Source organism: Hippopotamus amphibius, chromosome 9 (assembly GCF_030028045.1).
Source record: "Hippopotamus amphibius kiboko isolate mHipAmp2 chromosome 9, mHipAmp2.hap2, whole genome shotgun sequence".
Taxonomy (NCBI): Eukaryota; Metazoa; Chordata; class Mammalia; order Artiodactyla; family Hippopotamidae; genus Hippopotamus; species Hippopotamus amphibius.
Window position 1 is genome coordinate 19,247,863 of NC_080194.1, and position 21,080 is coordinate 19,268,942.

Genomic DNA, 21,080 nt, shown 5'->3' on the forward strand with positions numbered 1-21,080 from the left:
ATATCTACTTATAAAGTCCGAGTAGGGCAGAGATGGCTAACTCAGAGTAACTGAAGAAAGCTTAATAAAGAGATTAATTAAAGGGTGTGTGCAGGAGTAAGAGAAAAAGAGAACGGTCAGTGAAGCTCCCTACAGCTAACAATGCCCAGAAACCTTTACCACCCTTGGACCTGCAGAGCAAGGAGAGGAAGCATATCTAGAAACCTGGAGACGATTACAGGTGGGGGAGAGGAAATCTGGCAGATCCCGTGTGCTTAGACACAGGAATGTAGCCACTGCCAACCACAGACTGGCATGAAGGGAGTCAGGGAAATAAAATACCCCAACCTTTCTTCTGTTAGCTACTAATCTGCTGCTGATGCCTCCCATTGGTCAACTCTACACAGTAGCTAGAGGCCATGAGAATCCAGGGTTGCTGTAAGTCATAGACATCTGTTTGCTGGGCCACAGGGCGGGGTAGAAAAAGGTGCAGGATGTATCTGGAGGGATCTACAGAGATTATCCACTACACACATACAGATGTATAACTTTGGAGGCGCTCTGAGCATAACCTTTGGGAGCAGAAAACAACATATGCACTTTTACCACTAGAGAATAAAATTTAAAGTTGTTTTTTTTTTTTTTAAAGCTATAAGTACTCGAAGATGCTTACAAGTAAACATGGGAAAGGCAGCTATTGGCTTTAATGTACTTTTGAGTTTGCTTGCTCTGCACAAGATGATGCAGGACAACGGTAAACAATTTGAAGTTAGCTTTTAAACAAGTAGCAACATTAAAATTTATCTCTTCAATTATAACATATTACAATGAACAAGCAAAGCTCTCTTGTAAGTTTAACGCAAGACAGAATACTAAAAGAAGGGCACACAATTATGAAAGGGTTTCTAAATTAGTGAAAATACATTTTTAAAGTTTTGAAGGTGAAATGAGTGCCCTTGTTTTTACCTTTGCGTACTGTTCTCTAATTTCCAAGTCACACAGCCCACCCCAAATTAGGTTCATTTCCTTGCTATATGTCTTATTAGAAACATATACTCTGCTTTAGTAGGACTTACCATTTTCTTGCATGTATTTATTTATTAGGATATTATTTAACATATAGTCTCTTTAGCTACAAGGGAAGTTCCATGAGATCAGGGGCCATGTTCGTCTTGTTCACAGACACAGCTACAGCACCTGGCATTGGGTCTGCACGTATAGTATGGAAAGGAATACTTACCAAATGAAAGATTGAGATAAAGCTCTATTAAGTAGTTTACTAATTAATATATTCATTTGACAAGTGTTTACTGTAATAGATGCTAGATATTCTTTCTAGACAGTGGGGATATGGCAAAGAACAAATAGATAAAAGTCCCTGTACCCACAGAGATTAAAATCTCAAGGGGTCATCGAGAGGCATTTACTCTTCATGGTACAGTGTTCTGAAACTTGAAGGCTCAGAAAACCTATCACCTTAGTGTTTTTTTGAAGAATAAATGAGATTTTTCCTTAAATTAAATATGAATTTGGTATTGTCACAAACAGGATATGAATATTTACCATCACAAAACAATGATTCATATATTGATTTGAGCTATTGCAAATTCCCCTCCCCCAAATGCCATTAATTTCCTTGCTTCCTTTTTAGAACTCAAATAGATTTTGACAGGAAATAAGATGCCTGTTATATATGAAATGTGCTATGATGCAAAGGGCTCTCTTTAGAATGCACAGGGGGAAAAAAGAAGTAAAAGATAAATCTGTAGCAGTTTTTTCCCATAATTTCCCAATGTAGTCAAGGTCATAAGCTCATGATACCTAGTTCATTCACAGTCAATGTCAATTCCTTCAATAACTCAGCTACGTTTTCTTCATGTTATTTGTTTTTTCCTGAAAACTGCTATTTTTCAGAATGGGGCTCAGATGCTACCAACTCTGGAAAAGCTTTCTTAATTAACGCCTGTGCTTCTGTAACATTGCCAACGCACTTCTATTCTAGTATAGATGCGCATTTTTCTGTGACACCATGAGCTCCCTCAAGGAAGAAACCAATTCTCATTCAGTTTTGAGACCTTGGCATCTTGCACATGTTTGATTTATAGAGAGAGAGCAATGTATGGGTGGATCGATAAGAGTGATGGTTTCACTTGTGCACAAGATCTGGCACAATATGATTTTTTGATCTTGGATAAACTCTTTAATCTCTGTTTCCTCATCTTTATAATTAGAATAATAATAATTAACTCATAGAATTATGAGAGTGAAGATTAAATGATTAAACATAAAGTGCTAGAATAATGCCTGGTACTTAGTTTATTCTATATGTATTTGCTATTATTGTAACTGAACCAATGATGCCATGCATATATTAGATGTAATAAGATTTAAAGTCAGAACCAATGTAGCATGTAGATTAGAAAAGGGGAAGCTTCTGGAGCTCTTATACCAATAAAATAATAAGCAGCTCATTTTCCAAAAACATTCACATTTCATGTATCACAGAGCTACAGAGCACTGTAAAGAACATAACCTTCCAGTTTAGGTTTTGGTACTTAGGGTCAAGGACTGCAGCTGGATGAAAGAAATTACAGAATACTTGAGGAAACTCCTGCCTAAGTCTTCGAAGGCAAGAGACCTCTATGTTCAAAAGACAACAATAGTGGGACTTCCCTGACAGTCCAGTGGTTAAGAATCCGCACTTCCATTGCAGGGGGCACAGGTTCAATCCCTGCTTGGGGAGCCCTTCACGCCCAAGGTGTGGCCAAAAAAAAAAAAAAAAAAAAAAGAAAACAGCCATTTGAACAAGGATTCATGAATCAATGCCAAAGAGAAAAGCTGAGAGTTAGTGGATTCTCCATACACTCTCAAAGATTAAAATCCAGGGACTTCTCTGGTGGCACAGTGGTTAAGACTCTGCACTCCCAATACAGGGAGCCCATGTTCAATCCCAGGTCAGAGAACTAGATCCCACATGCATGCTGTAACTGCGTTCGTATGCCACAACTAAGGAGCCAGCGGGCCACAACTAAGGAGCCCATGAGTCGCAACTAAGAAACCTGCCTGTTGCAACTAAGACCTGGTGCAAGCAAGCAAATAAATAAATAAATACATAAGTAAATAAAGTATCAAAAAAGATTAAAATCCAACAGCAGAAGCAAACCTTCTACCAACATAATAAGAAATTTGGGAATGTCATGCAAAATGACAATTGTTCTAATGAGGGGACCAAAACTTGGTCCAGATGGGACCAAAACTTCCTTCTGAACTGCCTAATTACAATGTCTAACAAGGCTCATAGATATTCTTTTTTACATTTGCTATCTAACTCTTTTGTGTTTGGAGATCATGGAAGCACTGATAGGAGGTAGTCTGGTTAGGACACGTATCACAAATAACCTTGAACAGTTGCAGATATCCTTTTAAAATAATCTCCAGTTAACCCCTGAAACCTTGAATTTCATCATTCAATTAATGTACCACAGGTGTGTTTTCATGCAGATGGGAGCAGTGGACTTCTTGGGGAAAGACTGGTAATGACCTTGGGGAACCACCAAGTAGTGATCATTGGAAGAATTCTGACAGTTGACAGCTCATCCCCCTGTGTGTGCCTGAAAACTATGCCCCTTCACACACATTCCTACAAGATCACTTGGGACCCAAAACACCTGTTTGAACTCTTCACTGGAAAGAGCAAGGTATTGTACTTTCAGGATTTTGGCTCCTGAGCTGTCTCTTGTCTGAAGTTCACTAAAAACAAGGAGATTTCAGTAACATTCATTCATCATCAAGTTCATATTCAAATGGAAATGCAATTCAGGGCCGTCAGGTTTAACAAAAATATTTGTTGTTTTTTTCTAGCACTACCGTGACCACTGATAGATTTCAAACGCTTAATTAAAGCGTTTGGGTTCTCAACACTGTGAGGAAGGGATGAAGATGAAACCTTTAAATACCCTGGAGTTATTATTATGAAATCCATATTGGTGCTCCTTGCATCACACTCAGTGTACTTGTGTGTGTGTATGTGTGTGCATGTATGTAAAGGGGTAAAATGGAATCCCTAACCATCCTTGCTTGCCTTGTGGAAGGTAACACCAAATGAAAACAAATCTTCGGTTTGGATAAGGATAAAACACTTAAAGTCTTATATTGCTTCTGACAAGCTGCAAAGTTATAATATTTATACTACTCCTGAGAACAGCACAGGTTGTTCCTCTCTAAAGAGCTCAAAAAGTCATTTGGCCAAAGTATATGGACCCTGCAAGGAAACCTGGATTACACCCTGTCCTGAAGTAGGGAGGTTCAGAAGACTCTCACTGTATCTCACAGGTCTATGACAACATTTTGAAAAACTAAAAACATGGTTCAATCTCTTCCAACCACACATTGTCAATGGTAAAACCAATAACCTAACTAGAAGAAATTTTGTTGATGTGTAGAATATGAACCCAAACACAAGCATGATTAATCTAACTAGTACTGCACTGGGGCACAATGTGTTCTATGTTTTTATCCTGCCATGAACATTTGTAACCATAGAAATTCCCACTTCTTGCCACCTGCTGCTGTTGTTCTTATGGGTTTCTTCATACTGTGCCAAAAGCTGGCAATTTCTACATCTGCTTTTGAACACAGTTTGATATTTTATCATTGAAAGCTTATTTCAGAAGCTTAAGAATGGGAAAAATTAGTTTACTGATACTAGAAAAAAAACCTAGAAAAACAGTATTTATTCTGGATATTTTTTCAACCATTCAGGATGAGAAATTTTAGCTATGACTATGCTGTTTAAAAATAAAGTCCATTTTTAAAGTCAAGTGATAAGTAATAAGGATTGTATATATTATTGCTATTATTAATATTGCTGCTAAATTGTTATGTTTGTATTACTAATAATCAATTTACCACCTATTATTTACCAACTACCCTTCTCAAGGATATTTATTTTATAGAAAGTCAGAATTTGAGTTTTAATTTAGCTTAATAGTATTTTAGCCTTAATTTTTAAAATTAAGAAATCATATTATTATAGAATTATATTTTTAAAATCATGGTTTACACTCATAAGGAAGATTATACTAGTTTTGCAAAGTTTTGAGTTCAATAAAACCTAAGATTATTTTTGCCAAGCACTTTTTATTCTCATTATAAAAATCATGTGTTTTGAGAGATAATAGATGTGCTTGAGGTTTTTTCCTTTTATTCATCTATTTTTTAATTTACACGGACTAAAATTAACTTTTTGGTGTACAGTTATTTGAATTTTGACACAAGCATAAATCCTTATAACCATTCCAAACACAGAGCCCGAAAAATTACAACACCCCAAATAATTCCCAAGTTCTCCCATTTGTGTTCAGGCTTTCTCTTCACCCTTAGTTCCTGACAATCTGTGATTTGTTCTTTTTACCCATTTTTTTGCCTTTCCCAGAGTGCCACATAACAGAACCGTAAACTTTTTAAATTTTAAGATTAGGTTCTTCCATTTGGAAAAATGCATATGAGAACCATCCATGTTTTTGTACGTATCAATAATTTATTCATTTATATTACTCCACTGTATGTATGTAACACAATTTGATTATCCATTCACTCATGTAGGTACGTTCAGGTTGTGTTCAGTTTTTGTGATTATGAATAATGCTACTATAAACATTCATGTAGAGGTTTGAAGTTCTCATAAATACATGGAAGTAGGCTTATTGGGTCATATGGTAAATGCACATTTAACTTTTAGAGGAAATGCCAACTTTTTTCAAAAGTGGCTGTACCACCACCAATGTATGAGAGAGTCCCTAGTGTACCATACACTCACCAACAGAATTGTTGTTGCTGTTGTTGTTAGATATTCTAATACTTAATCATGAGAGGGTGTTTGCATTGTGACTTTAATTTGCATTTCCTTAATGACTAATGATTTGAGCATCCCTACCTGTGCTTTTTGCCATCCATATATTTTCTTTGGTGAAATCTCTGTTCAAATATTTTGTCTTTTTTTTAAATTAAGTGGTTTGGTTTCCTAAGATTTGAGACTCTTTTATACCTTCATTCGTAAATATTTTATCCCAGTTTTTGGTTTGTGTTTTAATTTTCTTAACAGTGTCCTTTGCAGAGCAAAGTTTTTCTTTGCAATGAAGTAAATTTTTATATATCATACTTTTGATGCTGTATCTAAGAAATCATTGCCTAAATCGAGGTTATGAATATTTTATATTAGGTTTTTATAGTTTTATATTAGACAATTAGGTGTATTATATATTTTAAGTTAATCATTATATACAGCATGAGGTATAGAACAGTAATCACATTTGGCACATAGCTTTCTTGTTATTCCAGCTAGTTGTTCAAATATTTGTTGAAAAGACTGTCTTTTCTCCATTCAGTTGCCACTGCATCTTTGTCAAAAATTTAGCTGTCCATACTTATGCAGGTCTCTTACTAAACTTTTTTTTCTTTTACCTGACCTTATACATTTTAGAATCAGCTTATCTATATCTACAAATGATTATGTTGACATCACGACTGAGATTGAATTAAATCTATATATTACTTTGGGAAGAAGTTACATCTTAATTTTGCCAATTGTTCCAACCCATGAATCTCATATGGTTATTTATTCAGGTCTTCCTTTGATTGATTTAACCATATTTTTGTCATTTTCTCCATACAAATCCTGCACATATTTTATTAAGATTTATAGCTGACTATTTCATTTTGTTGGAGCTTTTACAAAAGGTAGTATGATTTCAAATTTAGTTTTTCAGTGTTCAGTTTTCAATTGTGCATTGCTAATGTACAGAAATGCAATTAATTTTTGTTTATTGATATTGTATTCTGTGAACTTCCAAAATTATTATTAGTTCTAGGAACAATAAAAAGTTTGTAGATTCCTTGGAATTTTCCATATAGACTATGATGTTGTCTGCAAGAAAGGGTAGTTTAATTACTTACTGATTGAATACCTTTTATTTCTTTTTCTATCTTCATTTTATTTCCTAGGACTTTCAGTAAAATATTTAGTAGCAGTGGTGAAGATGGACCATGTTGCTCAGTTCCTGATCTTACGGGGAAAACAAAAGTCACTCATGATTACGTGTGATGTTAGATGTAAATGTTTTGTAAATGTATTTATTACATGGAGGAAGTTTCTTTCTAATCCTAGGTTGCTGACATTTCTATCATGATGGATGTTGAATGTCTTTTTCTGCATTTATTGATATATCATGTAGTCTTCCTCTCAAGTCTGTTAGTGTGGTAAATTATGATTGGTTTTTGAGTACTGAACCAACCTTGCATTCCTAGGTGATATTTGATATATTTAATTCTCACAATAATTCTGAAAGAAAGCTTTGATTACGTGTATTTAAGACTGAGAAAATTAAAGTTAACTAGCTTAGGGATTTCCCTAGTTGTCCAGTGGTAAAGGATCTGTCCTGTAACGCAGGGGACATGGATTCAATCCCTGGTCAGAGAACTAAGATCGCACTAGCCATGGGGCAACTAAGCCCATGTGCCACAATTACTGAGCTTGCATGCCTCAACTAGAGAGCCCACGTGCCTCAAACTACAGAGCCCATGCATTCTGGAGCCCATGCACCACAACTACAGAGCCCACATGCCCTGGAGCCCGCTGCGCCACAACTAGAAAAGAGAAAACCCTCACACCATAACTAAAGAGAAGTCCGTGTGCCCCAATGAAAGACCCCACATGCCAAAATGAAGATCCCACATGCCACAACTAAGACCCAATGCAGCCAAAAAAATTTAAAAAATTAAGAATAAATAGATAAATAATATTAAAAAAAATAAAGTCGACTAGCTTAAGGATATTTGGCCCAGTAATTGCCAAACATATGAACTGAACTCAAGTCCATGAGATCCCTGAGCTACGTTCATCTTACCATAGCACTCTGCCTTTCATAGATATGCAACAAAAAATATTATTGATGGCCTCGAGGGAAACAACAAAGACTCTCCCTCTTTATACTCCACTTTCAAAGTAAAGAGGCCCAGAAAATGAACACATTTGTTCCAGGGTTCTTAAGAGTGAAGCCGGTAGGTACAATGACAAAAAAGATCATAAACTATAATGTACAATGTCTCTTAGTCTTGCCTTTTTGCTATATTTGTCTTCCATGTGTTGGGATTTGTGAAGGAAAAGCAAAAACAGTATAGGGCTTATGCAGCTAACCTTTTGGAGGGTAGTTTAACAAGTTTAGACTACACCTTAGGTATATGTTTCATTTTCTTTCAGATTTCCTGGTGTTCAAAATTAGATATAGGCCTAGAAGAAAGAAACCTAAAAGACCACTGCTGTTATTTTATACCTTAAAGCATAGTCCAGTTCAGCAGAGCCAATAATTTCATGTAGAATTTTGAGGCAAAGACCCTAGTTAGAAAAAAAAACAAACAAAACACACTGTCTTGTATCTTCTCTGCATATCTTTCTCATGAATTTATTTTAAGATTTGAAAATAAATTTCCTGAGTCTTAGCGAAATATTTGCCTTAATTCAAGAAATGCTTACAAGTCCTTAGGGATTCTATGCTCACATTTCTTTGTCTAGTTGCACAGCATTATTGGAATTTACTTACTGAATAGAGAAACCAACATTCAAATAATGTCTAAGGGACAACAAAAATGTGCTTTGAAATAAATATACATATATTTTTTATTTAGGGTAGAGAAGGAGAGTAGAGTTTGTGTGATCTTAGGAAAAATACAATTGGAGTATCTAGAGCAAGACCACTTATGTAGAATGGAAGTTATTAAGAAAATAATTGCCAACTTATACAAAATCAATGCTGAGCACTTTAATTATTATATCAAAACTGAAAACAGTAAGAAATTTAAGAATAATTCATTTAATTCAGTAAAAGTCTAATGTCAAAAAACTCAAGGGAGTTTCATTGCCTCCTAATTTTCTTTTAAAAGCTGTCTGGGGGAAGCTGAGACGAAGTGAGAGAGTAGCATAGACATATATATTTACTACCAAGTGTAAAATAGATAGCCAGTGGGAAGTTGCTGTATAACAAAGGGAGTTCAACTCGATGATGGATGATGCCTTAGAGGACTGGGACGGGGAGGGTGGGGAGGAGTCGAGGGAGGGAATATGGGGATATGTGTATAAAAACAGATGATTGAACTTGGTGTACCCCCAAAAAATAATAAATAAATAAATAAAATGGAAAAAATTAAAATAAAAAAAATAAAAGCTGTCTGAATATAAATGTTCTAATCTTGTCACTATAGAATGAAGAATGCATTTTAAATTGACAGACTGACATTATAAAAAAGAATATTTTCAAATCATTCACAATATTCAGAAATTTCATGCCCAGTTCAAAGACAGAGAAAAAGGGAATATGTCCCTTGCTTTATTTCCCTGGTTTTCAAGGAATCACTGGTCCTTGATAGGTTTTCTTCCAAAATGGCACACAAAAGAACAAAGAAATGTTCTGGAATTTTTGTGTACTCCTTAAAAAGGAAATGGGCCTGATGGATGAAGAAGTGCTACTTTTTGCAATGGAAAAAAAATGAACAGCAAAGGAATACAAACAGATTCAAAAGACGAATCCACTGGCTGCTTTATCTCCTCCAATGGAAGCTATAGCCATAATTTTTTATTCAGATATGCACTGTCGGTGAAGGTTACTTTATTTTTATCTTACTGACTGGATTACAGGCCCTTTGCAGTCAGAGGCAGCAGTGATCAAACAGGTGGCACTGGAATTAGCATAGGTCGCCAATACAGTTCCAGGTACGCCACTGAACCTCTGAATATAGTATCTTTAGACCTGACAGGTCTTTCTGAGGACATACTGTTACAGGAATGAATAGATTTAGATGGGACTCTCATTTCAAAAGGGAATACTATCTCCTGAAATTCCTAGTAGGTCTAGCATACGGTATTTTTTCATATGCCTGTTGGTACAGTGGCCTCAGGGCAGTTATAAGAATATTCAGGAGCACCTAAAGAGATTCTAGATAGACCTGGACATATAAAGGCCTTAGCTTACCTGCACCTCCAAGCAGACATACACACACACGTACACACATACACACATATACTCACAACTACCCCAAAGAACATTTGGTCAGTCTGGCTCTGTCTTGGTACCCATGACTACTTCACAGCCACAAGAGTCTGTTCTGGGGTTAGAAGTGTGGTTTCAGGATAAAAGAATTCACTCCTCTAAACTATAAGCAATTTTCCCAAAATCAAAACAAATTGGCCTGATCATAATGTTTATTAACAATTCTAAGGAAGAGAACTGCATATTATATTTTTAAAAATCCCAAAGCAGGGGATTACTCCAATATCAGATTTGGGTTAACTTCCAAATTCCGGACAATTTCAGTTCCAATATTGCAATATACTATGGTTTTCATAGCTAAATTTTGTCATTCTGTTTCTAAGAGAACTCTGAAGGCCTTTATTTCAAGTTTTATTATAGTTTTTCTCAGCCCTGCTTTATTTAACCTCCTTTCAGTTCCTTTAAGTCTGCCACTGTGAAGCTGCCAGTAAATGCAAGGAGGCTATAAACTCAGGCAGCATATTTTTATAGACTTGGGAAGGAGCCATTGTGTGTAAATTCTCTCCACTAACCCAATCCCTTTGTTCTGTTTTTGAAAGAAATAACAAGAAAACTCAAAGATTAAATTGATGGAAGGAGTACATAAATATAGTTTGCGATATTACTGCTTTGGGGTTAAATTCTAAAGTAACTCCTAAGGTAAGGAATTGGTTTCATACTAAATTTATTTTCAACAAAACTTAAATTGGTTCTCCAGCATATTAAAATAGACTGAAATTTGTGATAATTCTATACATAGGTTAAAATAATAAGATTTCTCTATAAATGTAAAATGAGTAATTATACTAAGATTGAAAAATTAGACAATTTCAAGGAAATGCATGTAAGTCACTTTCAGGTAACAGTTTTCTTTCAAATGCACAGCATATTAGCCTTCATGTCTTCTTATTTAGGGATTCAAAAAATATACCATAAAGACAGCCTAATTATTATCTCCAGTTAAACAATATATAAAGTAATTCCTTCAGTGAAGTACCTATAGGAAAGGCATTCAGGGTTGATAGGATAACAACCTGCAAATATGTGTGACTGAACCAAGCATAATTCCCTTCATTTCCTCCTCCGGATTTTAAGAGCTCCATGGGCAACCTACTGTCGAGAAAGGACGCAGCAACGATAAGTAAATATAGTACATGGCTGCTGTGGAATTGCAGGATGAGGTAAGAGTGTTCTCACCATGCACATTTGTAAGGCAGCATGTAAAATAGTCTGTGTCTTCTGAATCTCTTTAAAAAGGGCCCCTGATTTCTGGGACAACTGTGACTGCCTACAACATCCCTTTCCAGGAATACATAGATATTTTTCTGACTCCATTTATGACTTTCGAGGTTAACGGGTAGTTTAAACGCCTAATAATGCATCCAAAAACACCCATACACTCACACAATCTCCTTTATTCTTCCCTTAAAAGTAATGTCTCTTTCTTTTGAATTTTAATAGCACCTAGTCTCCTTAACTAATAATGGTAATTTTTATTTGCATTAAAATTTTTGCAAGCAAGCTTTATCTCTATCATTGAACTCAGCCCCTTGAGGTCAGGGACCACAGATGCTTCCTCATTTCTGCCATAGCAGTAGCTTGGTCAGTGCTTTACATTCTTGGAACACCTTGAAGCACTATATAGATTTCAGTATACCTAGGGCCAGCCATGCTCCTTAAAATATATTGTCACAGACTAAAAGTTTTAAAACAACTATCAGAGTACTATATCAATAGCAACATTGTTTCAGTACACGCTACAGCTATGAGATTTTTTAAATTATTACTCGTATTTTAAAAATTTTTATGATTTAAAAAAATTATGATTTTCATGAGTTATTTATCAAACAAATCTTTTATTTGACTTTTCTATTTTTGTTTAGTCAATATTATTATAATGATGGTTATATTCACTAAGGGATTTTTATATGCCAGACAGTATGCTAAACCAGTTACATACCATATTTCTGATCACATAGAATATATCATTATGCTCATCTAACAGGTGGCTGAAAATACAGGCACAGATGGCCTAATTAAATTGCTTTAGGTCATATAAACAGTTGAAGTAATATTTAAACACAGATTTATATTTATACAAGTCCTATGGGATTTTCACAATAGCTTTCTTATATTTATATAAATATTTTGAATTTTTAAATTATAATTTACTTAATTTAAGGGATGATCCATATATCACTTGGAAATATTATTTGTTGGAAAGCACATTAATCAACAGATAAGTGACTGATTTTATGCCATTAATTTTCAATTAATACTTCTCCAATTTTCATGGTCACCTACACACATTGGGAAGTACCTACTTCACTGGTCCTATCGTGAAAAATTACAAGGAGAGTAGAAAATTTGGGGTTACGATATTTAATCTTAGATTCCATGGAGGAGAAAGGACAAGTGAAAATGCGATCCTCAAACGCAAAGATGGGCAAAATAGTCATACCACTAACTGTACTTATAACATAGACTATGCAAAATTACAAATAATAAAGAACATGGAAAGGGCAAAAATAGGTGTGGGTTTCTTGAACTGAGCAAATGAACAGATGTGATAAGAAGGAAATGAGATGCGTACAGAAGTGTTCAGTAAGTGCACACACATGTGCCAGCACGTCACCTGGAGATCATACGGGCTAAAGTTTGTGAACATCTGTGTGTTTTGACTTGAATCGTTAAAAGATAATACTTGGTGAAATCCAGAATGGTATTGGTACAATCAATTTATTTTAAAAACTCTGGGACTGATAACTTCCTTTTTATAAGGTCTACTTCTATGCGGCCTAACATTTGCACTATGATTGGCATATCTCCAAAAGGAATATTAGTTTAACTTATGGTAATTATAGGAAACAGTGGAAATGATAAAACACTTTTCTCACACTGGCAAAATTTGCAACTCTTTAGCTAATCTAATTAGTCTTAACATTTTTGTCACAATTAACATTTCTTTATCCATGCTATAGCTAGTACTCACATCAGTCTTCCCTCTTTGACTATAGACTATTTGTAGTCAAGATCTGCAAACTAATATATATTTATATCTTGCAAACCATGGGATACCATATTCATGTCTGAATTAAAGAATGAAATATTTCAATCCTCAGATATATTTAAGTTGGTTTTCCATGTGACAAGTTTTACAAATGCATACCTCTGTCTCCATCAAAGTTAAGATAATTTTCCCTTTATTCTACTCTAGAAAATTACTATAATTCAAGCCAAGACATTTCTCCTAGAATCAGACAAAAACTCTGCCAGAGATTCAGGAATCTCAGGTCCCAGGACAGAAAGACAAAACTGCTTCTGACAGCCATTGGCATGGTTAGTGCACAGGGTTCCCATTCTCCAAACAGTGGAGATATCTACTGATACTGCTCTAATATTAGACCCAGTGGCTCTGCTTACATTATGTCATTCTCTGCTTTAAAACTGTCAATGGCTCCCCCAGGGCAGCCTGTTCCACATTCAAGCAGTTTCAGCTGTTAAGAATTTCTTTTTGTAGAGCAAATACCTGCCTTCCTATGGTTCCCGACATTGGTCGTGTTCTGCCTTTCAGAAAATCGAAAAATATATGCAGTTTTTCTTTCATATGACAGCTCTTCAAATATTTGCACACAGCTATCATTTCCCCTTCAAATGCTGTATTCTCTAAAGATTTTGTTTCTACAACTGTTTTTTGGGATGTTATCAAACCACGCCATCTTCCTTCAATTCCTATAAAGGTGATGATTTGGGATTCAGTTTAGAATAAAGTCTTAACCTTTGCTTGATTTCATTGTTATAATGTGCCCATTTCACCAGTTCTTGATATTACAAAGAAAGAAGATTATCTCTAGCTACTTAGGATATATCTGATCCCACCTCAGTAAAATGAGGTTTCCGTGCTTATACCTTCATGACATACAGGCATGTATCTCCATTCTCATTGGACAGTCCTAACCCTGTAATTATCTGATTCTTGTCTGCATAGCTGCTGTGCACAGTAAGGTCCCAGAAGGCAGGAAATATGGCTTGTTCACAGCTACACTGTGAGACTACCACTGAGGCCACCACAGTGTCTAGTACATAATAGGCACTCAGTAAGTACACTCAATAACTACTAAATATATATTTATTCAGAGAATATTGAGGAATACTTGAGTACTGAATACCACTCCTTTAAGCTTTATTTACATTTATAAATGTCAAAAGCACTTTTTCTTTATAACTCATCCTTGGAATTTATGAAAACATTGAATGTGGTCGGGTCTAGAAAAAGAACTCTGGGTCAGGAGGTTTACAATCTTGTAGAAAATTACGATGGCACTGATCACTATTACTGAGATACAGTCATTTAATTACTTAACATTAACAATCAGCCTTGTTTGTGCCTTGTCTGTGCCTTGTCTTTAAGGGCATCGTATCGTCATCCCCATTAGCACATCATTTTGCTAGAAGCAAAAGGAGGAAAACACAGCACTTAAATAGCTATGCTGCTCATACACAATTTAATATTCCTGCCAAGGCACAAACAGAGATGATTAGATGGAAATAATCTGCTGTGGGAAAAAAATAAATGATATTCACTTTTTTCATGGTAGTTTTTACTTTGATGAAAATAAGAGAGATTATGTTATTTCTTTACATATATCCCAGTACTAAGTTCACAATATACATATATAGCAAATTTAATTTACTGGCATGATTCATGTAACTGTTGCCCCTCCAGTATCAGGTTATTACAGTTTACAAGGTAGATATGGGGAAGAAGGTCCTGTGTCATACACTGGGAGTAGATAAACAATTTTATGTGCATTCTTCAAGGCTTTGTCAACTGACTCCTGCCCCAAAGCATCTCTTTTCCTTTGTTTCCCAAGAAAAACATGAACCTAGTACATTTCCTTTCACTACTTCCATGTTTGTTGAATGAGTATAATTCATCATTTCGGTGTGGAGAATGGGTGTGAATCAGATAAGAGTAAGTCACAGTGGAGCTAAGGTTGGAGCTAAGGTAGTGGCTGTGGAACCAGAGAAAAGTAGACAGAATTTACAGACCATGAGGTTTGATTGAAAATATTCACTTAATACTAAATATAAAAGAATACCTGTAGTACTAGACTACATTCCAAGAGCTTAGAAGCAGAGACATAGAAGACATCAGTTCCAAGTGGGGATAGTAACAGTAGCAGAAGAAGAAAAAGAGTGCCATTTGAGTTATGTCTTGAAGAATGCACATGGTTTTCAGAGGGCAAAGCTGGGTGTACAAAATAGTGAAGCAAATTAACCAGGGCACAGAGGTATATGTATAGAACTAACTGGAACACTCAATTGCAGAAATGTTGGCTTTGTTTTTCCTGATCAATGCACAGCTTTGAACTTTATAACATAGTTTTTTCTAATTCATATATTATATATATATGTAATTATGTATATTACATATACAATTCTGTGGATACTATTCAGGCTGATTTTAAAAGTGAGTTAATCTATTTCCTAGCACATAAGAAACTTAAACCAAGTCTTGAATTCTGTAAAATATACATAATCAACTTCACAGTAGATCACAAACTTGAAGGGAAAGAGTAAGTATATTTTGTTATGATTGAAACAACTGAGGAAATTGATGTTATAAATAATGTCAGACATACTCCCTGCTGCCCCTCCAACACACACACACACACACACACACACACACACACACACACACACACACAGACTGCCACAGATACTTAGACCTTTTAAACTGGGCTAGTTTAATGTTTTATCTCCTGCAAAACCTATCCACCTAAAAGTTAACAATAGGTTATATGTTCAGTCTTATTTTCCAGTGTAATCAGTAGGTCCATATGGACCCCAAACCTTTCTTTTTCTGTTTAATGCAGGTGAAGGGCTAACTAAACTAAAGTTTTCCAAGAATCTTGTCAGTACTGAGAAAATTCTGACAAAAGATAAAATGGAATTTCTGTGGCATTCCCACAGGAATTCTCTGTGATGTTAAAACTGCATTCAAGGGTCTATCAGCGAAGGCTCTGAGTGATGAAACTTGGTGACTAGAGGGATTCTGTGTTTGATCCCACTTAGAAAATATGCCATCAAGGCTTAGAATGCCAAAAATATGAGAAAAAGGGGAAAAAAAAGCTGTTAGAAATTGGAGAGTCGGAGGAGACCCTGTAGACAGCCTATGCAACTATAACATGAGGTCCATGGTCACCTGTAGAGTGTATTACAATTCAGACTCATCAGTCCTTTTCTGGGACCACTACATCCCTCAGGAAGGAGTCTAGGAATCTGAATTTTTCATATACGTACTCATGCTCCCTAAATTTGAAAACAGCTTGTACAATGTAACCTGTGCATTTAGTCAATAGAAATATTGATAATCAGTGAAGGTAAATGATTTGCTCAAAGTTGCACAAGTAGCTTTTACCAATGCTAGGACTTGTCTCAAATCTTTTGTGTCACGATTACTTGCTCTTGATCAGTTGGTGTTGACCATTAGCATAAATGCATGACATTTACAGAGGGCAGCCATATACTAGCTTCATCATCTTATAGATTGGCCTATAAAGAATGTGTGCAGGCTTGGCCATTGATATTCTGAAATGCACTGTCTTCTCAATGGTTTTCAATCATGTTTGATTATTAGGTTTTACCAGAAAAAGTCACAACATCTAAAAAGTGAAGAACTAAAGAAATGAACATATATACATTTGTAATTTCTTTGTCCATAAAAAGATATACCTCCTTTCTATTTTCTTTAATAGAAATGAGAAGGAAATAACTTCGAGAATAAAATTTGTGACAAGCTCAGAAAAGATTTAGGAAATATTATGACATCACCCAAGTGTGATAGAGGAGAATTCCAGAAATGGATTATTTCAGGAGTCAGGAAAGTGTTGACATACCATATAAAGCAAAGGGCATTTTATCTAATTAAACTATTCCTTTTTTCACTTTGTAGATCTTTTTTCACGGAAAGAACAAAAGACTATACAGTGTCTATGAGGGGTATAAAAAAGTAACATTTTTTTTGAATGACTGCTATGAGGCAAACACTGTAGTAGGCATTGCTATCTAATGACTTTAGATACACACGCACATGCAAACACACATAGAATTACTTGTTATTCAAATTAGCCACTATTAACAAATTTACCAAGAATTAGTAATGTGATTTTAAAACTTAATTCCACTGCACAAGACAAGAAATTTTATGTTTTTCTTTCAAGTATCCTATCTTTTGGAGGTATTTTCTAAAAAAATCACTGTTCTATTTCCCCAAGCAGTTTTTCATCACAATACTGATAATGGTTACATTACTATCATTGTTGGTTTACATATGATCCTCCCTCCAACTCCTTGCTAAATTGGAAATATCTTAAGGAAAAACAAACCAAAACGAAGTTTAAATTGAGTAAGGATAATGAGTTCTTCTACTGCTCCTGCTACTAGTGCCACTAGCACTGCCAGATTTTACCAAGCATTAGCAATATTTTAGGAACTTTGCATGTGTTAATTCTAATCTTTGCACCACGATAGTTCATTAATTACTTTTCTTTAAATAGAATCAAATCTAGAGAAAGTTTAGTTAGCAAGGGCAGCAGTTATTCTACAAATCAGACAGGGAGCAAATTTGCCTTGAGAAGCAGTAGTTTTCCAAAGTGATTAGGCAAATCAACATTAAACCACATAAGGTGCGTAAGCCCAGAATTGCTGCTATAGAGTCCAACAAAACAGAGACTCAAATTCATCACATAGTATCATCTGGACAAGTTCTGATGAAGACTAGGAGTTATTCAGTGTAGTTTCTTGTTCTGATCCTTTCACTCATCCTGTTATTCAAACATTTACATTACTAAGTGCCTGCTATGCGACAGGCACTATTTTAGTCCTATCATAATACGAGGATGGACAACACAGACAAAGTCCTCCCTTCGTGTAAATCACATACAAGTGGGAAAGAGTGTCCATAAAAGCAGGTAATGTCAGGTATTTATAAGTGCTCAGAAATGAAACAAAAAAGCAGGGTATGAGAACAAAGAATGATGGGCAGTTCAATTTTAGATGGGGAGATCACAAAAGCTCATTCTGTGAAGGTGGAGAATGAGCAAAAATCTCAGTGAAGTGGAGAATGAAGCATGCAAACATCTGGGGTGAGAGCATCCTGGCACAAATGCAAAATGAATGCAGGCCCCGAGTTAGAAAGTGTTTGAAATGTTCAAAGAAGTGCAAAGAGGCCTCTGTGGCTACAGAACAATGAGCAGAGGAGTGGCAGAAAATAAGGTAAACGACAAAGCCAGGAGCCATATAATGTAGGAGCCTGTAAACCTTGATAAGGAATTTGCCTTTTATTCTGTGTGAGATGGGAAGTCATCAGAAGGTTAAAAGCAGTGACTTGGTCTGTTGTTTTGAAGATTTGGCTCAGCTACTATGTGGTAAATAGGCTGGAGGAAGCAAGGATGGATTGAAACTGGATAATTAAGATGCTACAGAAGTAGTTCAGGCAACAGAAAACAGACACTGAACTACTGTGGAAGTGAGGGAGGATGTGTAAAAAGTCCTATTGGAGCTATATTTTGAAGTTAGAGCCAAAAGGATTTGCTAATGAATTTTGCCACACTTCCTCTGTGGCTATGTAAAAGTAACTGAATGTAACTGAGCTTCAGTTCCTACACCTTTAGGATAAAATGATGTCCTAGTGAAATAATAAATCTAGACAATGGTCACCAGTGACTGCTATTATTGCAAAAAGAGAGAAAACCACTCATTATGTGACTCCTGATGGAAATCTATAATACCAATTATGAGACATTCTTTGACAAAAATTGAATCTGAATCTGATCACACTTCGAAAGCTATCTATCTTTCAAGTTACAGGAAACACAGGGGAACAAGGGACATATCAAACAAGATAAAGGGAATGTAACCAGCAAAATCTAGAATATGGGTGAATAAAATCTGCAAGATAAAAATTTAAGTTGTCCATCAAATTCCAAGGACCCTACGCACTAAAAGAGAGCTGAGAAACATCAATTGATTGCAATGAATGGATCTTTTTAGGTTCTGATTTGAACAAATTCAAAACTTAATTTAAGAAACAATTCATGAAACACAAACAAGGGCTGGATTCTAGTATCATGATATTAAGGATGATGATTTTTTAAAGTATGAAAATTATATTTTGGTTTTAGTTTTTAAATATTATTTAAATTTTTAGAGATATGCACTGAAATATTTACTAAATAAAACATGAGATACATGGTGTTTGATGAAAACTAATCCAGTAGGTGGCAGAAATGAAGAGGGGTATATATAAAATATGTTTGGCCAGGAGTTGATAATATTGAAGCTGAGAGTATGCACACAGGTGTTCATTATATGATTCCCTCTACTTTTTATACACTTGGAAATTTCCATAATAAAAGATTATAAAACTAAAAAAAAATTGAGTAGAAACATTGGAAGGACTGATGTATAACTAATCTAGTCTTAATCTCCAAGTGCATTCTTTTAACCTTTTGGGGAAAAAATGTTTCCATGAATGATAAGAATATGCCTAATATTTGATGAATCCGTTACCCTTTGAGATACTGCCCAAAAGAAATGGTTCACAAGGAGCCTTAAGTAGGTTTTTTACATTTATTGGTTTTCTACCCAAAACTCCATTTCCCACATCATTGCAATCAGGACCTAGATTTTGTTCAGGCATGCACTGTTTTAAAAAGGTGATCCCATCCTCTGTCAGGTAGAAATTCTGAGAAGTCCAAGCCAATGGTGGCAATAGTATTTCTTTTAATGGTAATCTGCTTACAACTGAGCATGTGACCTAGTTTATGTTGATGGAAAGTGAGGGGAAATATGTCAATGAAGCACATGGGAAAGTTTTCTCACTCTGAAAAGGAGATATAAGGAAAAGGCTTTTTCTTTTTTTTACAGTGTGATACTGTTTTTATGCATAACTAGAGAACAAGACTCTAAAGATGGTAGTTCAGAAAGACAGATGTATAAAACCTGGGTCCTTGTTCACAACCTTGAGCTAGTAAATGGTGCATTAAACAATCCTGAAGGAGCCCTAATTTGCAATTGCTGGTTATGTGAGAAAATAAATGTTCCTCATTTATTCAACTGTTTTGAATTAGGTTTTTTGTTATTGCCAAATCAGAATTTATTTAAAAATAGCACAGGTTTGGAAATAACAGAGTTTAAAATGTGGAATTGGATGAAGAAGTTAGAGTACCAGTCAGTAATCTATGTTCTGCAGGTCAAACCTGATTTGCCACTTATTTTCGTATTGCTACACAGCCTGTCTAGTTGTTTATATATTGACTATAGCTCTTCCATGCTATTCTGTCAGAATTTAGTGCAACAGAAATCATGTGGCTTGCAAACCCCAAAGTACTTACTAACCTGGTTTTTTACAGAAAAAAACTTGCCAAGCTCCACGGTGCAGCATAGGGCACTGATGATCCAATTATTTCAGGTCTGGGAGATGACTCCTTATTATGAGCTTGTAAAATAGTTACATATTTTTCAACTATTACTCAGTTACTCATCATAGGGGAAATAATAAAAAAAGAAAAAGAAATCAGAATGCTTCCACAGAAGGACTGATTCTCACTATTTTTTAGTAAAGTTCTTCAAGAAAAGATAAAATTTACATAAAGCTGGTTCACAAGAAAGAGCACAGAGGGAGTAAAATACAGCTTTTCTAAGGACATGTTTTGTGGCATACAATAAAAAATGAATTCTTTGAAGAGTCATAAAACTGGAAAATTTTATTTTCCATTTCTTTCTAAAGTTGGTGACAGAAAAGCCAGAGAAGCAGAAATTTTAGCAAGGAAGTTGGCAAAATATAGAAAAATGTGACTAAGAACAGGAAGTCTCGTATTACACAAGATCACAAAATACCTGGCTATTGATTTTAGTGCATGGGACGGACAAGAAACAAATGACCAGCAACATATTGAATTAGAATGAAATTTTAATGTTAAAGAAACCTAAAATCTGTTTCACAAAATCCTCTAA

At 35.2% G+C, this 21,080-nt stretch overlaps 1 protein-coding gene across 2 annotated transcripts in view; it reads right to left on the reverse strand.

The window, feature by feature from the left end:
- The window catches only part of ANO3 (anoctamin 3), a 451,354-nt gene that overhangs the window by 211,308 nt on the left and 218,966 nt on the right, over positions 1-21,080 (reverse strand). The window contains exon 1 of one of the 2 annotated variants that reach the window (XM_057749055.1): positions 328-333. The exons of the other annotated variant lie outside the window; for it this stretch is intronic. The gene's annotated coding sequence lies outside the window, so the exon portion shown is untranslated. Of the gene's footprint in view, positions 1-327; positions 334-21,080 lie in introns of those variants that run through there. 2 annotated transcript variants of the gene reach the window in all.